This window comes from Mandrillus leucophaeus, unplaced genomic scaffold, assembly GCF_000951045.1.
Source record: "Mandrillus leucophaeus isolate KB7577 unplaced genomic scaffold, Mleu.le_1.0 Scaffold101, whole genome shotgun sequence".
In the NCBI taxonomy this organism is placed as follows: domain Eukaryota; kingdom Metazoa; phylum Chordata; class Mammalia; order Primates; family Cercopithecidae; genus Mandrillus; species Mandrillus leucophaeus.
Genome location: NW_012098210.1, coordinates 2,800,868 through 2,801,215, shown reverse-complemented (window position 1 = coordinate 2,801,215; position 348 = coordinate 2,800,868).

Genomic DNA, 348 nt, shown 5'->3' with positions numbered 1-348 from the left:
AAATTAGCCAGGCATGGTGGTACGCTCCTCTAGTCTCAGCTACCTGGAAGGCTAAGGCAGGAGGATCAATTGAGCCCAGGAGGTCGAGGTGGAGGGTGCAGTGAGCAGTGATCGTGTCACTGCCTCTCAAGCTTCACTTGTTCAGAACTCAGTTCTGGAGTTCCTTCTGAGCTACTGATCCTCTCATCTCAGCCTCCCAAGTAGCTAGGACGACAAGCATATACCATGGGGTCTTTTTTATTTATTTATTTATTTTTTTATTTTTTTGAGGCGGAGCCTAGCTCTGTATCCCAGGCTGGAGTGCAGTGGCTCAATCTTGGCTCACGGCACGCTCCGCCTCCCGGGTTC